This window comes from Tubulanus polymorphus, chromosome 12 (genome assembly GCF_964204645.1).
Source record: "Tubulanus polymorphus chromosome 12, tnTubPoly1.2, whole genome shotgun sequence".
Classification (NCBI taxonomy): Eukaryota; Metazoa; Nemertea; class Palaeonemertea; order Tubulaniformes; family Tubulanidae; genus Tubulanus; species Tubulanus polymorphus.
Window position 1 is genome coordinate 7944659 of NC_134036.1, and position 18083 is coordinate 7962741.

The 18083-nt window shown below is 28.5% G+C and overlaps 1 long non-coding RNA gene across 1 annotated transcript in view; it reads right to left on the reverse strand.

Moving 5' to 3' along the window:
• Positions 1 to 2774: 2774 nt before the first annotated feature.
• The window catches only part of LOC141913872 (uncharacterized), a 64945-nt gene continuing 49636 nt past the window's right edge, over positions 2775 to 18083 (reverse strand). Inside the window, exon 3 of the long non-coding RNA XR_012620661.1 lies at positions 2775 to 2791. This is a non-coding gene — a long non-coding RNA (uncharacterized LOC141913872). The remainder of the gene's footprint in view (positions 2792 to 18083) is intronic.

Below are 18083 nucleotides of genomic sequence, written 5' to 3' on the forward strand. Positions count from 1 at the left end.
CAATTTTGGGTCACGATATGATCGAATTTCCACACAATAGCCGCCGCCCAAATCGTATTGTGGTAACGCTTGGTTAGAGCTTCATTCGAGAACCAGCCACCACGTCTAGCGCACGTACACCAGTGAAGGGCCTGTATTGAGATATAATTACCCACCGAAGCCAAGTCAGAAAATCCCAACATATCTGGTAAGTTTTAGATCTTAATTAAGATAAACGATCATGAAATGTATTTAAATCAGTGGATTCGTGAAATATCTTTCATATCAAACATTTTGTAGTTAGATTTTGTTGTAGGTGTATAGTACCATTCTTCAAAAACTGAATTAGTTTTGTATTTAAATCTTTCATTTCAGGCCTAGTTTAATTTCTCAAATTAAATTCATTTTATTCTGATAGTTGACCTTTTCGTTCGAAAATCTTACAATCTTACAACGCCCTAGTGATAGATATCTTGACAAGTCGGAAACATATTTTTGATTACTTTTAGAATATAACGGTGAGTATTCAACATATTCATTGCTGTTAGTTTCTCCTAAGTGTGAAGATTTCTTTTTTAGAATAATTTGCTTATCTGTTTTAGATTGATAGCACACTGGAAACAAAATCGATTGAATAGTCAACATCAAAACATGGGATCTTTATTTAATCTGAATGGTTGAGTAAGTGTTCATTTTATATAAAAATGAATTAGAATCTTTCAACGATGAATAAAAGTGAAAGAATGAATTGAGTTTTCTGATATCGTTTCGCTGGGGTATTCATCGTGTGTAGCAGGATCTACAAGTGGTATAGCAGCAGCAGCAGCAGCAGCATCCATCAACATAGGAGAGGCAGCGACCGTCAAAACAGGAGCAGCAGCAACCGTCAACATAGGAGCAGCAGCATCCATCAACATAGGAGAGGCAGCATCCGTCAACATAGGAGCAGCAACAGCAGCAGCACAATATGAAACGGTATCAAAAGTTTAAAGACAAGTAAGTTTAAATATAATTATTCACCCCTAAGCTGAAAATACAGAACCGGAAACTGTCAAGGTTTTTCAGAGCTTCATTTTCCCGAGCTAGTAACTAGAGAAAATATCGGCAAACTCTTCGGTACCGGGATTAACTTCCACGGCGACGTGATACCACCAGGAGCTCCAGACATCCCAAACAGTGGTTCATGTAATTCTTAATTTCTATTTCGATAGTCATTACAGCGCTTTTTGTAAACATTTTCAGTAAAAAATAAAAAAGCGCTTCGTTCGACTTCGAAAAAAAGACTAGTTTGTTTGGTCTTTTAAAACCTTGATTTCTTCCAGCAAAGGTTAATTCTACAGAGCTCATTGATGCGCAGTGCCGGTACATAGATTCACAAACTTGTACATAGATTCACAAAATTGAGCTGCAAGAGCAATATGAGCGACAGAGGAGCAACGGAGGAAAAATGAATCGCTTAGTAAAAAAGATAAGTAGAGTTTATCACTAGGAGCTGTACAGTATTTTGAATGCAGTCTGATATGTGTAAGATTGTAAATGTAGAAGATTCACTCATTGTTTCAGTCTAACTAAGTTGTGACTGATGTACATGTAACACTGATTGTGTACACAGTCATTTCATTTATTCCTCCTCATTTGGAAGAATGTTTATTCTCTCATCTTCATTAGCGATAAGAATCATTCCCATCCATTTAAACCGCTACATCGTGGCATTTCTACCTCTCTGATTGTAGTGTGGATTAGGAGTGGTTTGGAATAGGGAAGGGTACAGAGGAGCTCACACGTAGGGTAGAATAGGACAATGTGATAAGGTTAGGTCGAGTTGGATGGTGCAGGATGCGTTGGTGTGGTTGGGTTGGATGGTGAGTTTGGTAGAACTGATCACGGGGTGAGTGGTGTATGTGGTAGGATAGGGTAGTGTAGTTCGGTAGGTCTGCGATGAGATAGAAAGGCTGGTGTAAGGGCATTACATAAGTGACGGTGGTAGGGTTCGGGTAGGAGGATGAGGTGGGGTATGGTAATAGGATAGGGTAGGACAGGATGTGATAGGGTAAGGTCTCTGGGTGGGGTAGGGTTGTCGGGTTGTGGTTGGGTTTGGGATGGGTTTAGTTCTTGGAAGGGTATGCTTAGTACAATGTTTGATAGGTGTATTGCAATAGGCAGTGTAAATGTCGGTAGGCATTGTAGGGCCGATGTGAATTGGGGCAGGTTAGAACGTGTTGAGCTTGAATGAACCGAAAACTGATATCTGATTAAAAAAGAAATCATGCAATGAGAAAAACAGAGATCGTCGAAAAATTAAAGAGATGTTACTTAAGCATCCAAGACTTACGGTGGCAATGTTATTGAAAGTCACACGATGCAATGAATTTTAATTTCAAATAGTTTAGTACCATCGTCAACCATTTCAATATCACGCGATGACTGGTATAGCACGTATCTGGATATGCTCTTGGTCTCAATACTTTCATAACAGACCCGTAGCCGGGGATTTTGAAATTTTGAAAAGGAAAGTTGGCTAAAAAAGAGTTTGATATCAACTTCCCAGAGCCTGATAACAACTGGGCCATATTTCAAAGATTTAGGTAGAAATACTATAGCTTTGATTAGTCTAAACGCGATTCGATCATTAAGATTAAACTCATTGGCATCTTATGTCGGTTGTAAGCTCTTTCTGCATCACGAGGATATAAATGGGAATGAAATATCGAAATAATTTTGGTAGGTTCGATGTTTGCCTTCAGATAAGCTGGCTTACCTGTTTTGGAAACCATCCAATTCGGAATGGACATCTTTGGCTGCAGTTCAAAATCTGTAAATAGTGGATACATTGATGATAATCAGGGTTTATTAGAATGTCTAAAAATGTTGCTGTTAGTTTCCGCCGATTTCAATTTGATTAAGTTCTTACATTATTTGAACTCTTTATATATCCTACTCTATTAAATTTCGATTTAAGTGGGATGAAAATAAAATCTAACCATTTGATACTATTTTGCTCATTAGTGAACGTGTATTTGCTATAGCAATTTTGAAATGTTACCTAAGCATACCGAACTTTACAGTGACAATGTTTTTGAAAGTCACACGTCGCCATAAATTTTCATTTCAAATAGTTTAGTACCGGCGTCAACAATTTCAATATAACGCGATGACTGGTATAGCCCGTATCTGGATGTGCCCTCGGTCTCAATACTTTCATGACGAACCCGTAGCCGGGGATTTTTAAATTTTGAAAAGGAAAGTTGGCTACAAAAAGAGTTTGATATCAACTTCCCCGAGTCTGATAACAACGGGACCATATTTCAAAGATTTAGGCAATAGGTCGAAATACTATTGCTTTGATTAGTCTTAACGCAATTCGACAATTAAAATTAAACTCATTGGCTTCTTATGTCGGTTGTAAACTCTTTCCGCATCATAAAGATAGAAAGGGGAATGAAATATCGAAATCATTTTGGTAGGTTCGATATGTTTGCCTTCAGATAAGCAGGCTTCCCTGTTTTGGAAACCATCCTATTTGGGAATGGACATCTTTGGCTGTAATTCAAAATCACTAAATAGTGGATATATTGATAATAATCAGGTTTTATTAGAATGGCTAAAATGGGCATGATAAATTATTTATATATTTTAATGTTGCGAGCTTATTCACTAATGTTACTTTTAAACCTTCTATGGATTTTCTTAGGAGAAAGTTAGCTACTTCTGATTTTCATTTTGATAAAACCACAAGGAATACCGTAGAAATCGCAGATTACCGATTGTCTCTTGGATTTAATCGAACTTTGTACAAAAAACTCATATTTTCTATTTGGTTCTAATTTTTTTCAGACTTTTAGTATGGCTATGGGGAATACAATCACCCCTGTTTTGGCTGGGGTTTTTTGGAACACGTTGAAAGCACAGCTCTTCTTCTTTACACTGAAAGTAGACCCAAACTTCTGCGACGTTACGTTGATGATATTCTTCGGTTAGTTTCCGCCGATTTCAATTTGATTGGGTTCTTACATTATTTGAACTCTTTATATATCCTACTCTAAATTTCGCTTGAAGTGGGATGAAAATAAAATCTTACCATTTGATACTATTTTGTTCCTTAGTGAACGTGTATAAATTGTCATTTCAAATAGTTTAGTACCGGCGTCAACCGTTTCAATATGACGCGATAACTGGTATAGCACGTATCTGGATGTGCCCTCGGTCTCGATACTTTCATAACAGAGCCGTAGCCGGGGATTTTGAAACTTTGAAAAGGAAAGTTGGCTACAAAAAATGTTTGATATCAACTACCCTGAGTCTGATAACAACTGGGCCATATTTCAAAGATTTGGGCAATAGGTCGAAATAGATAGAGATAGAAATAAGATAGAATGGGGAATGAAATATCGAAATCATTTTGGTAGGTTCGATATTTGCATTCAGATAAGCAGGCAAACCTGTTTTGGAAACAATCCTATTTGGGAACTTTCAAACATTATAGAAAGGATATTCCGCCACGACCGATCATATCGTATTGCCGATTCACCATCTTATTGACTCTCTTAATATTTGGCAGAAACTCTGTCATCGGTTCTTGGTTCATTTTCGAATGCCCGCTTACGTCACAATTATCTATATTAAATAATGTATTAGATGTATCAATGTATCAATTGCTATTTTAATACAATTATCTAAATTTTTCTTTAACTGTTATCTAATACAATCTAGGATCTAATACAATAATTTTAGTATTTCTAGTAATGTTCCTATTATAAGTTTTATTGAATACATATCTTAGACAAAATAATACTAATATATCAAAATAGTTTCTATAAACAGTTTCTAATGAATTCAATATAAAAATAAGTTTTTCCACATTTTGTTACACGAGAAATTAACATATTATGATGTTGAAATATAAATAATTCCTCATTGATTTACATATTTTTAATTTCACTTAATGATATCAATTCATTAAATTTATCTAGCCATCCAACTCATTTTACTAAAGAATATTTTTTTCTTTAGCAGTTTTTGTTTTTAATTTTTTTTTTCAATTTTATATTCTTGTTCTAGTTTTTCAGTAGTTAGAATTAATTCGTCTTCATAAACTACCAATCAACTTCTTCACCTTCAAAATCTACTAATTCATTGACATATGGTTTTGTTGTTATTACTTACTGACCAACTTTATATAGATAGGTTCACCAAAATCATCTACAAGAAATGCTCCATATAAATTATGGCAAACAATTTCAGCATTTTCATATTTTCTAACATCAATAGGTTTCATTCTAATAGACGAATGATAATAATTATTATATCCTTCTATTAATTTTGGTTAAATATAAAACCATTTAAAAGTATTATTTGCTGTAAAATATTTCCACATTCTTGTTCTCTGCTTCAGCTGCTTTCTTATCCAATGTTGTTAAAAAATCTAAGAGTCCATGAACAAATGAATTATCAAATTCTTTTCCATCATCAAATTCTATTTTATTCTGGATTCGCAGGACCTGAAAGAAATTTTCTCGAACCTTTTGATGTTTGTACAGCATCTTTTCTGGATAGTCGGAAACTCCATACATAACGACTAAAAAATCAATTTTATTCAATATCAACCAATATTATCTTTTTAAAGATTTTTCATTGTTTTAAAGATTTTTCATTTTTCATTACGTTGTTCTAACGTAAATTCATTCATATCTTTATATTTTACAAAGATTTATGGGATTAGCTTATTTAATTTATCTTGTTTTACTTGGCGCCATATATGTTTTACAGAAGAATAGGCTGAACTCTCAGCCTAGACTGAACTCTCAGGATTATAATACAAATTTCTTAGATGTTGTTCTTTAGGATTGCGATATATTTTATTCTCCATTTATATATCACAAATATTATTTCTATATTATTAATATTGAATAATATCTAATTGTGAATTTGATATATTTAATTGCGCATCAGAATAAATATAAATATGCATTTTATAATCGTCGATTCCTTTTTTCTTTATCATGTTTAATTGTATTCAATCTTTTGTATTTTGTAATTTTTTCCCAGAACCATGTAACAAGTTATCTTCAGTTGTTCCAAAATCTACCCATAATGCAAATTTATTACCAGTATAATAATCAATTTGATTCTACTTTTAATATTTCGGGATTATAATGATTATTAACATCTATTGTGCCATTAGCATACACTTAGGTGATAAATAATAAAATACCTTTAATAGATCTTATAGGAAAGTCATTTTCATTTATTATTTCATCACTTGCATTAATAGTTGCAGTTTTACTGTATCATATTCTTAACATATATTCGATTATTTATAACCCATATCTTTAATTACACTAGATAATACTATTTCATTTACAGGAGCAAAAGTTATTTCAAATGTTATATCTTCTTGAATTGCATATTTATATAAAAGTGCATTATTATTTATTATTCAAAATCTAATGGAATTTCATATTTACTTCCATAAATGTTTTTTATTAAATTTACTGCAGCATTAGTTACTATTGCATTATTTGTTTTTGATCTTAATTTATTTTCATTTTTCTGTTTGAATTCCTAGAAATATCATATTTTTTCAATTTTCTTTTGTTAACCATAAATCTTTATAATATGCAAATAAATTATAATCATCTAATGTAAAAACAGTTTCCGGTTCAATTTTCATCCTAAATTTTGTATCAAGTATCTAACAACATTATCTACAACATAATTATTATTATTACCAGTTAATTCTATATCAGCTGATAAATACATACTGCTTGATAAGCATAAAAAGTATTTTGATTTAATCTAGGAATTCTAACATATAAAGTTTCATTTGGATTAATATTTTACTTGAAGGATTGAGAAATTATATGATGATTACGTTCTGCTTGATTTGCATTAGATATTCTCGAATTATTTGAAGGATCTATATATTTTACATTCACCAGTTATTAATAAAAAAGCTAACTTATCTACTTTTTATCATATTTAAAAATCCGAAAATAATAGCACTAACAACTGCAATTTAAAATACAATTATATGTTAAGCAGTAAAACTAATAATATTTCCAACAGACTTTAAAAATAAAACGATCAATTAATGCCATAATTCCAGGTAATGCTGCAGCAGATTTTTTAGATAATTCCCATAAATGTTTTGCTAATTTCTTTAGACCATCTTGTTATACCTTTTAATTCAAATAATGATTTTATTCTATCTTTTAATGATAATTCAAAAGTTGGTTTTATTTATTAATAATTATATAAAAATATCTTTTAATCTTTAAATTCTATTAGCACCTGATTTGAATAAATCATTTTTTTTTCTTTTTCTGTACTTTTGAATTTTCTTTTAAATTATCAATTTCTTATTCTAATTCATTTTGTCTATATTACATTTCTTCAATTACTTGACGATCTAAATCCGATCTTAACTGTTCTTATTCTTTATTTGATTTAGATGATTAATCTTCAAAAGTCGTAATTTTTTCATGTACAATTTTCTCAGCTTCATTTCTTATACTAATAATTTCTCAGAGGAATTGTTCATGAAACATAGTTAAAGCTTCTATTTATTGATCTGTTAAACCAATTACTCCTTCCGGTAAAAGTTTTTCAGTTTGAAATCCCGATGATCTAGGTTTACTGGTTTTTGAATTAATAACTTCTTTAGGGATTGTTTCTGGTTCTAAATTTTCATGAATCATCTTCGAAATATAATCATTTCTTTGATTAAATTCTCTTCTATTTAGAGTTATTTCTTGTTCTGTAACATCAGTTATATCATTCTTATTACTTACTCTTTTAATTCTAGATTGTTCTAATTTAGCCAAAGTTGATTTTGTTACTATTTTATCACGACATTTATAAGAAGATATCTTAAAATCATAGTCATCTTTGAAACGCCAATAATAATCACCATCTAAATATTTCAAATCTGGTGCCAAATACTCCACATTTTATTAGTTACATTAAATCCACATTTTGTCTATATTGGTTTAAAATTATCAATTAAATCATCATAATAGAATTCTTTTTTTTTTCTAGTCCTTGATCTAAATTTTCAATAATCAATCTTGAACGTGTTATTAATATGAAATAATTATTTAATACCTGGTCATGGTGCTGCAGATTTTTTAGATAATTTTCATAAATATTTTGCATATTTCATTAGACCATCTTTAACTTTATCTTGTATAGAATTATTATTATTTGGCGGTTCATCCGGTGAAATATTTACAAAGTAACTGGTAGTTGCTGGAGGATGGTTGACAAGGATGAGTGAGGGTGACTTCAGTTTTTAATGTAAATATTTTCCGAATTTTCAACCTTCTGTTTCATGTGTTTTAATAACGGCTTCGGTCGTGTTTGGTTTTCTCGAGTATTTTCAGAATGGTCGAGTCGTTTGTTACCCGGGGATGTAAGAAAAGGAGGATAAGGATGACATCAGTTGTTAATGTAAATATTTTCCGAATTATCAACAATTTCTTTTACCCGTTTTAATATCGGCTTCGGTCGTGTTTCATTTTCTCGAGTATTTTCAGAATGGTCAAGTCGTTTGTTGATGGGGGATGATTGATAAGGTGGGTTGAGGATGACTTCAGTTTTTAATGAATATATTTTCCGAATTTTCAACATTTTCTTTTATCGGGTTTACTATTGGCTGAGGTGGTGTGCATGTGCACAGTCTGACTGAAGGCATTTCTACCAAATAGCGACATAAATACCGGGGAAAATCAAAGAAACCACACGTGATGAAACTTTCTAGGTCGTATATATGTATATTAATGGTTTTCATGTATCGCTTTTTCAAATTACACTACCGACCTCTAGTGGGATCAATACATCACTAATTCTCACACCACATTAGTAATTGGGAAAGTAGGCTTTCAGATCAGAGGTCGAAGGTCGACCACTCATCACCACAAGTATTTTTTTTTCCTAATAAATGGGAGATAGAAAAGCATTCTTAGCAACAATAAATAACAGAATTAAACCAACAAAAAAACAATTTGAAATAAAAAAGTTAGTTGATGTTACAAAAGAAATCGAACATAAGATATTGAAATTAGAAAAGATAAAAACTAAATATGGAGAGAAAGTATCAGCTAATTTAAGCTACTGTAATGTTAGTACATCACGAGAATTTAAAGTGTTTTTACCCGATAAATGGGTTTCATTGAGTACAGAGGAATTGAAAGATTTAGTAGGATTTAAAATAGTATATCATGGGAAAAATGAAGACGGTCATCATGATTTGGAAATTGTTGATTAAATAAAAAATAAAAATAATGAATATCTAAAAATGACCTTAGTCGTTTTATAAACAACTACAATCATACAGTCAAACATCTGTTACATGTTATTATGAGAGAGTGCTTCATTTGAATATTAATCAATCAAACAGGTGTTGCACAACGTTGTTGTTATATTGGATAGCTAGCAGTTATATATTAAGCACGCAGTACATACAACACACACAAGCCAGTTAGCCGGCATTGAACCACCACGTTTTCATTGGTTGCTGAAAGCGAGGTTTATTTAAATTAGCTCGGCCGTGACGACAGGAGGATAGTTATCATTCTCTCGTGATTAAAAGGAATATTTCAATGTTTTTACGGTAAGTTTTAGCAAAACCACCCGACTTGACTCGCAGAGTTTTTAGGGGATAAGCATCCCGTTATTGAGAGGCGCCACGAGATACCTATCCCCAAGCATTTCTACTTACACCCCTGTGACCCACGCCTCACCAATTCTCCTTCAATGGTTGACAGGAAACACATTATATTTAAGGCGCCTTATGCATTTCCTATCAACCCCTTACCCCCGAAAAGAGGACTGAAGGAGAACCACGGAGGGTGGACAAAGGTGCATTTTCGAAATGCCCCTGCAAGCCAAGCCCGGCGGCACTCCAGTGGTTGAATGAATTGCCTTATATACTTAGCTAAAACACCTAAGTAAATGTTGCTGGTGCTAAAAAAATATGTGAAATTTGAAATTATAAATTATTTCGAATGAAAAGAATATAAGAATGAAAACTGATAAATGAATTATGGATTTTTAACTTAATTATGATATAATTTTTAATCAAATTAGTAATCAATTACTATGTTAATTGATTAACAAATTCAAATTCAAATATTCATTTTAGCATACCCAGTGTTGTCATCTTTCAATTTAAGAAAAAACTAATAATAAGAAACGACTGTAATACAATATTCAAGTAAAAACAAAATAAATTGATAAAAATAATGAATATCTAGAATCCGAAATGACTTATCTGGACAATTTAATTGCTCCGCATAGATAGACAAAAGTAGTGAGATATTTAATTAATTAAAAAAAATTATTTTTTTTTGCTTTTTTTCTAAAATATTAATCCATTTTTTTATTATCAATTTTGGAATTTCAGAAGTACTTTCATTTTTGATAGCAGTTGGTTCAGAATTACTAATATCATGAATTTTATTTGATTTCTTATACCAATTACACCCAATCAAAATGAATACAATTACAAATCCAACTGTAAAATATAAATATTTATAAAATATTCTATTATCAGAAGGAGTAGAAATAACAATATTTTCACCATTTTTATTAACATTTTTATTACTTATTTTTTCTTTTACAGATTTTTTATATTCTTGTGATTTAATTCCTAATTGCCGAGACCATTCAATTTGTTTCTGAGTTCTCGGTTTTTTCTTCACAGTTAATTCCTTCACTTCTTTCACCTCGCTCATTTATTATAGAAATATTTTTACTTTCAATATTTGAAAATGTTATAACCCCAGTTGATAATAATGTCATAAATCCACCTAATTGAAACGATAAATATCCAATCCATTTATTTAATTCAGTCATAACTAAATAATCATTTTTTAAATCGGAATATTATCTATTTTCATCTTCAATTGGTAGTATATAATTACATAATTTACTATAACCTTTTACTACATTTTCTGATATCGCGTCATTAATTTTAGCTGTTCTCGCGGCTTCATAAATCTTAAATAATCTAATAATTTCATCTGATTTCATTGTATCTAATTCATTATAAGTTAAATTTTTACCGACAAAATTTTTACATTTTCCAGATGCTATTAATATTTCTAATTGATGTTTGCAATAAAGATAATATTCATAATTATTATTTGTTGTAACATTATTTAAAGCACCATCATCTGGAATTAATTTGTTTTCTGTTATTCCTAAATCATCTAAAGTTTTTTCAATTGGAACATCACCATTTTTAGATTTTATTTTCTTTTCACCTACCATTTATATAACAACAAAATTAGTTGTGATGTTGCAACTAGAATTCAACTAGAATGTAACTAGAATTCAAATTGATTAACAAGCTAGTTGAAATATTGTTGTTTTTGTTTATTTCTTGTTAAATCTAGTTGATTTTTGTTTCAACTACTAACAACTAGAATTCAACTAGAATGTATCTAGAATTAAACTAGATTAACAAGCTAGTTAAAATATTGTTAAATCTAGTTGATTTTTGTTACAACTACCAATAACTAGAATTCAACTGGAATGTAACTAGAATTCAACTATATTAACAAGCTAGTTGAATTTAAATAAATTCATATTTAAAATGGTGTTGTAATCTAAATAGTAATTTTGATCTTTTAATTTTTTTCAACTTATCCATATATTCATTATGTAAATCATGTGGAATAATATCATTTTCCTCAAGTGCATTTTTCATTGATTTTCTATCTTTATTGTAGAATAAAACTAGAAATCTAATGTTTTCTCTAAAGTCTTTAACAATTGAATTATATTTTTGATTTAAAACCCATGTTGTTATCCCGAAATGTCTTCCAGAGAAAGCTAGATAACATAACTCACTTTCTCTCACTTTTGAATCATGTAAATTAGCGCAATCATCTATAATGAATAATGTATTTGATCCTTTATAAATATCAATTGCTATTTTTATACAATTATCTAAATTTTCTTCTACTGTTTTAGGATCTAATATAATAAATTTATTATTTCTAGTACTATTTCTATCATAAGTTTGATTAAATTCATACGTTGGGCAAAATAATACTATATTATCAAAATAGTTTTCATAAACAGTTTCTAATAAATTTAATATAAAATAAGTTTTTCCACAATTTGTTACGCCAGATATTAACATATTATGAGGCTCAAATATAAATAATTCTTTATTCATTTATATATTTTTAATTTTACTTGGTAATATCCCTTCATTGAATTTATCTGGCCATCCAACCCATTTTACTAAAGAATATTTTTTTCTTTTAATAGTTTTTGTTTTTAATACTTTTTCAATTTTATATTCTTGTTCTAGATTTTCAGTAGTTAAACTTAATTCTTCTTCGTAAAAGTAGCCATCAACTTCTTCACCATCTAAATCTTCTAATTCATAGACATATGGTTTTGTTGTTATTTTGTTTTTTATTTTATATATTTCTCTAGTAAAATTTCGATCGTATCCTTTATCAAATATCTTTTTATACTTAGAAATTCTAACATTTTGACCAACTTTCAATTTAGGTTCACCAAAATCATCTACAAGAAATGCTCCATATAAATTATTCCAAACAATTGCAGCATTTTCAGGTTTTCTAGCATCAATAGGTTTCATTCCAATAGAAGAATGATAAGAATTATCATATCCTTCTATCAATTTTGGTAAAACATCAATCCATTTAAAAGTATTATTTGCTGTAAAATATTTCCAGATTCTTGTTCTTAATGTTCTATTAAATCGTTCAACAACTGCTGCTTTTTTATCTGATTTTGTTGAAAAATATTTAATATTATGATTATCTAAGAGTTCATGAACAAGTGAATTATCAAACTCTTTTCCATCATCAAATTGTATTTTTTCTGGTTTTAGTTTATCATCCGAAAGAAATTTTCTTAAAACATTTGATGTTTGTACAGCATCTTTTCTATAAAGTGGGAAGCTCCATACATAACGACTAAAAATATCAATTATATTCAATAACCACCAATAATCATCATTATCTTTCTTAACATTTTTCATATCAATTAAATCTCCTTGCCACTGTTGATCTACATAACTTACCATAGTTTTACGAGTTTTATATTTTCTAACAATTTTTTTATGTGTTGTATATGTTGGTTGTTCTAACATAAATTCATTTATATCTTTATATTTAACTAAATTCTGTGGGATTATCTTATCTAATTTATCTTGTTTTACTTGACGCCATATATTTCTAGTAGAAGAATAAGCAACTGAACTCTCAGGGTTGTAATATGAATTTCTTAAATATTGTTCTTTAGTATTATGAGTTTTTGTACCACCCATTTATATATCCTTAATTTTAACTTTATATTTCTAATATTGAATACTATCTAATTGTGAATTTACAATATTTAATTGCGCGTCAGATATAATATAAATGTGCATTTTGAAATTTTTGTCCCCTCTTTTCTTCGCCATGAATAATTGTATTCCATCTTTAGTGTTTTGTAATTTTTTTCCAGAACCATGTAATGAATTATCCTCTGTTGTTCTAAAATCTAACCATAATGCATATTTATTGCCGGTATAATAATCAATTTGATTAATATTACAATTTTCAAATGATTTTACTTTTTCATTCATAAAATGTTTTCTAATTTCTGGCCACTGATCTATCATTCTCATTCCTTGGCAAAATATTTTATTTGCTATTCCTTCGATAGTTATTTCTACTTTTGTTATTTCAGGATTATAATAATTATCTACCTTTATTGCACCATTAGAATATGTTGCAATGGTGAAAAATATTAATATACCTTTAATAGATCTTCTTGGGAAGTAAATATTCTCATTAATTATTTCATCATTTGCATTAATAGTTACGGTTTTAAATTTATCAATATAATCATATAATAATGAAAGTCCTTGATTGTATTAAGTTTGAATTGTGCTAGCAATATTTTCATTAGTTACTGTGTTATATTCTAAACATATATTCGATAATTTATAACCCATATCTTTAACAACGCTAGATAATACAATTTCATTTACAGGAGCAAATGTTATCTCAAATATAATATCTTCTTGAATTGCGTATTTATATAAAGGTGCATTATTATTTATCAATTCAAAGTCTAATGGAATTTTATATTTGCTTCCATAAATCTTTTTAATCAAATTATCTGTGGCACGAGTTACTATTGCGTCATTAGTTCCTGATCTTAATTTATTATGGTTTTCGGATTGAATACCCTGAAATATCATATTATTTCTATTTTCTTTAGTTAACCATAAATCTTTATAATGCATAAATAAATTATAATCATCTAATGAGAAAACTGTTTCCGGACCAATCTTTATAGTTAATTTTTTAATCAAATATCTTCCAACATTATCAACAACGTAATTGTTATCATGGCCATTTACTTTTATATCGGCTGATAAATAAATACTATTTGGAACATAAAAAGTATTTTGTGTTAATCGAGGAATTCTAACATATAAAGTTTCATCGGGATTAATATTTGAAGGGTTATGAGTAATTATATGATGTGATCTTTCTGCTTTAATAGCATTAGATATTCTAGAAATCTTAGAAGGACTTATATAACTCCCACTCATTTATTAAACAAAAAAATTAATTATTTATTTTTTATTATTTTTTTCTTGATATCTTTTTGATATCATATTTACTAACCCAAAAATAATAGCACTTACAACTGTAATTAAAAATAAAATAATATGTTCAGCAGCAAAGTTAAGAATATTCCCAGCAGATTTCAATATAAAACCAACAATTGATGCAATAACTCCTGGTAAAGCTGCAGCAGATTTTTTAGATAGTTCCCATAAATATTTTGCTAATTTCTTTAAACCATCCTTAACTTTATCTTGTATAGAATTATTATCATTCGGGGGTTTATCTGGTTTATTGGGAGTAGGAGTAGATTTCAAAGCATTTGATATTGCTAAACCAATTGTTGTAAATTACATAGTTACAGCTGTTAGAATTGAAAGAATTGTTATTCCTTCTAATTTAAATAATAACTTTATTCTATCTTTCAATGATATTTTAGAATCTGGTTTTATCAACAAATCTTTAAAAATAACTTTTAATTTTTTAATATGATTAAGATCATATGATTTTAATAATGTATCTCTTTCTTTTTCCTGTAATTCTTTGTTATATTTTAAATCATCTCTTTCTTTTTCTAAAGCTAACTTTCTGCTTTCATAATCAGCTTCCTCGATTAATTGAATATCTCTATTTAATTCTAATTGTTTTAATTCTTCATTTGCATTAGTTAATTCTTTTTCTAACATGGTTATTTTAGAAAATCTCATCTTAATATTAGCAATTTCACCAGCTGATTCTTGCATACCTTTAATTTCTCTACGTGCTTGTTCAGGAAATGCTTCTAATTCATCATCAGTTAACTGAGGCATCGACAACGAAGAAGAAGGACTTGTTCAGTAATTGTTCCCGATTTTCTTTTGAAACGATGCTCAATGTCTTCATTCGATAAACAGGTATGTCCATCAACTTTGAAGAAAGTTACGCTTGAATCAAGTATTCCTTTTTCTAGTAAAGATAGTATTCGATTTATTCCAGTTTCAGTACCGGGTGTATCTAAAATACTATTCATCTCTTCGTCAAATGAATGAATTGTATCAAACATTTTATCAAAATGTTTTACTACTTGTAATTGATTTGAATCATTATCAATTTGTTGAATATCTCTTCTAGATGTTTCGGGTGTTGAAGATCTTAATTTATCTAATCGATCTCTATTCTCTTCCATTTCCGTTTCTGGATTATCATCGATTATTTTAAATAAGTCATCAATTCTTTGTTTGAATTCTTTTCTATTTTGTTTTTATTTCTTTTTGTGTTACATCAGTTATTTCATTACTATTAATTATTCTCTTAATTCTATCTGGTTCTAACTTAAGCAAAGTTGATTCTGCTAATATTATATTTTGATTTTTATAAGAGATGTTAATATAATAATCATCTTTCAATTTATAATAATATTCACCATCTAAAAACTTTAAATCTTGTACTAAAAGTCTGGCGCCTCTATCATTTATATTATATCCAGATCTTACAAATACATCTTGAAACTTATATATAAATTTATTATTTTCTATATCTTCCTTTGATAAACCTGGCATTTCATTTTCAGGATTTATTTTCGATCTAGTTCTTCTATCAAATTCATCTGTTGATGGGACTTTAGAACCACTATCTGCTAAATTAGAATCATATGCTGATTCATCATCATTATCAATATTAGTTTCATTAAAATCAGGTTGTGGTTCATCATCAATGTATCCTTCATTATTATTTCCCATGTCATCCAATGGAAAACCTTCTCCACCTTCTGCCATTTACATAATAAAAAAATTAAAATTTAAAATATAATATTCCTCCGATTACAATTCCTATACAAGTTATAGCTAATTTAGTATTTTCATGGGATTTATTATCATCATTTAGTTTAATTATATCATGTTGAATAATATCAGTTTCTATATCTTCTGATGTATTATAATCCGGTTTAGAATCATTATTTAATTTAATATTTTTAGTTTTAGTTTCAGTTGATTGAATATGTTTTTTATTTTTTTCACCTTCCATTAATTTTGGAGCAGTAATAATCTTTTTATTTATATCATTTAATCCAAATGAATTATTTATTGTTGCAGTTTTAATTAGATTATTATAACCAATTATATTTCCCATCTTTAATACTAAATCATTAGAAATAATTATTAGATTAGGGCCTATACAATAATTTAATCTAATATGTGATTTATCTAAATAATCTTGATATCTTATAATGTTTTCTGGAATCGATCTATTTTTATCATTATGAATTGAATCTTCAAATAAAACTTCAAATTGTTTCTGTGTATCGAATGATGTATTCAAATTTCCAATTATTGGTGATCTTGTTTCAACTTGCGCACCTAAAATACATATCAAATAAGTTCTAATAGATTGATTTATTCTTTGTATACCTGATTTAGTAAAACCTTCATTATTTTCTAAAATGAAATAAACCCAACCATTATTGTTTTCTTGTTTTAAATTATCATAAAATGTCAGTAATTTATTAAAATTTAATGTTTCTAAATCCTAAGTTTCTATTTTACCATAACCTAATTTATGACTATAGATATTATACAAACTATTAGATGGTATGGGAAGTGCACAATATTCTGCAATCTTTTTAGGGCAAGGAAGTGATCTTATTGTTCCAATTTTTGTTCTAAAATCAGAATTATTTATATCTATATTAAATTCATTACAAATTTTATAAAACTTTGATAAATTAATATTATTATCTAATTCTTTAAAATATCTTGATCCTGGTAAAGCGCACTCTAATTCATTTAATATTATTCTTATTTAAAAGTATGTATGAAATCTAAATAAACTTTGAATTAATTTATATTTAGAATTATTCAAATGATCATTCCAACTAATTCCACATCCTGTTGTTGCACAATAAACAGCAATATTTAATTGGTTCTGCCAATACTTCATATTAGATTTTAATAACCATTGTTTTTCATCTTTCAATTTTTTACATGAAATATATTTTCCATCTTTACATGAAAATTATTACTTTCAGTAACATAAATATATAAATCAATTAATGAATTTAAAACTTCATTTCTATATGTAATATCTTTATTAAAATCTATTGCTGGAATATTATATTTAATTGATTTATTATATTGGAAAGCTTTTGGAAAACTATCTGCCATTTATATAATTAAAAAATTAATAATTTATTAATTCTTTTAATAATTTATCTTGTTCTTCAACTGTTATATGACCATTTAAACTTATTATATAAACTAGTGTATTCTTTAATTTATCAATTTCTTTTATATTAGTTTTAATTTTTTCTTTATTACTTTTTATATTTAATTTTGAACTTTTAACGGTTAAAACACTTGAACTTAATCCTAATACACCAATTGATATAGCTAAAGGTGTTAATGGACTGAATATTGCTAGAAATGTTATTACAGGACTAATTGTAACCGAACCACTAATAATCAAATAATATATAATTTTACTTTTTAAATATTTTTTCTTTTTAACTTTTAAATCACTTTC